Source organism: Cryptomeria japonica, chromosome 8 (genome assembly GCF_030272615.1).
Source record: "Cryptomeria japonica chromosome 8, Sugi_1.0, whole genome shotgun sequence".
Taxonomy (NCBI): domain Eukaryota; kingdom Viridiplantae; phylum Streptophyta; class Pinopsida; order Cupressales; family Cupressaceae; genus Cryptomeria; species Cryptomeria japonica.
Genome location: NC_081412.1, coordinates 273,249,255 through 273,251,288, shown reverse-complemented (window position 1 = coordinate 273,251,288; position 2,034 = coordinate 273,249,255).

Here is a 2,034-nt window from a genome sequence, read left to right as displayed (position 1 = left end):
TACAAAGTTTCGACTCACTGAGTTGTTTCTGGTCTTCACCAATTTTTGGTATTTCAGTTTTTGTTTCAGGGATGAAAAACACAGAAAATAAGTAGTATGTATAGTGACTCCAGTCACAACATGCAAACCCTAACGAATTTGGTGAGGAAAGAAAACCTTTTCTTGTAGACTCAGGTACACACCCAATAGCTAATCAGAATACAGCCGCCAAGTCTCAACGCCGTATTATCCGACTCCAAACGCTAATGGTGGCATGAAATACAAGTATCTTGGGAGAGTTACTATCTCTCTTGCACAAATATTATCCCCCTTTCGGAGATGAATCAGGTAGCTTCTAATTTTAAATTGGATTTAGTCAGGGATCTGTTCGGTGCATCGAGGTATAAACTCAATTAAGAGGTCTCCCAACCTTGAAAACTAAGGTTTAATATACCCAAAGGTACGGAGGAGAGCTATTCCTGAGCACTGTCATTGACTTGATTTTCATCAAATCTCATTTATTTTATAGTGGGTTGGAGTACTTGGCGTCTAGCCGTTCCCACTTAGGTCGTTCCCCTCACACCGGCCGTAATGGCTTTAAGAGTTTTTCAACCCCTCAGGAGGGCAGGCCTGCTAAAGATGTACAAATCTCAAACAAAGAAAAAGCTTCAAGGGTTTGGATTTCTGATTGTCTAGAAAAAGACAAGAGCATACTCTCCTACCTCTCAGAATCTTCTAAAAGCATGAAAGACAAATTTGTTCTTTAACCAGATAGCAAGTTATGTTCCTAAAAATGAATTTAAAGAATACACGATGTTTAGTCGATTCTCCTTAGGCAACCTACAAAGACAACGAATCAGTAGTCATATTGTCTTTGTGCGACAAGCATATTCTTCGACAAGCATTCTGCAAAAACTAGTTAGGCTGTGAAAAACTCTGAGATAGACAGATAAATAGTCAGGGTCAGTCGTCAGAATAATCAATCAGAAATGAAAAAAGTTATGAAATCTGCCTCTTTTACCAGAAAATACAGAATCGTACAACAGGCACTTGACTCATACGAGACAGGATTCAGTATCGTATGAAAGAAGATTGCTGATGATGTCTGCTCATACGACAGAGGATCTGCTCATACGATAGAATATTTGCAATTAGTGCGATACCTGCAGTTTGTCATTTCAACCTATAAAAATTGTCGTATGAGATGTACGGACGAAAAAAAAAACTGAAAAATTTGAAATCTGGAAAATAACAAAAAAAAGTGGCCAGTCTTGGAGGCCAAAAAAATGTAGTCTTCGGGCCCCATGGTGGGCACTAGAGATGTGTGTGTGAAAAAGTGAACCTGTAGCTGCAAGCACAACACTTCAATTAAGTCATTATATGCATGGTTAGTAATCAATAATCAATAAGTAATAAACCATAGCAAAGCAACTAATTGCCTTCTAAAAGATGCGAGTATAAGATTGCTCTCAGATTTTATAAGCAATACCAGTGACTAGACTACACCAAGACGAAGGATTTAATCTATATGATATTAAGCTATATGGATGCAAGATGGATGAATAATTCAAGCAACAATGGATTCAAGCAACAATGAATGGAAAATGGATGCAAATAATCTAAAAAGCACAATAATCTTCAATGAATCCAAAGCGAAATTAGCGTGATAATAATCTCCAAGCATGTTCTCAAAAATCTCTGGGGTGAATTGGAATGAGAGCTGAAGACTGAATTTATAGAGAATCACAAGAGAAAAAGCTCAATTTAGGATTAATTGAAATAATTGAGAAATCATGTTCAGTTAACCTTGAGATAGATTCCAATTATAGTTTAATTGAAATGCATTCAAATTAGAAGTCCGAGTTGCATTGGAAAATAATAATAAATTAATTCCATGCATATAGGATAAAAATAGATAATTCTTTAATTTATTCAAGAAAAAGGTCTTTTCAATGCAATTGAACTTCTTTTTCTGAAAAGCTTTGAGTTCCAATTTTAGAGAATAATTCAATAGTTCAATTAAATGGCTTTTCTGCTTTCAAGTTCTAAATTTAG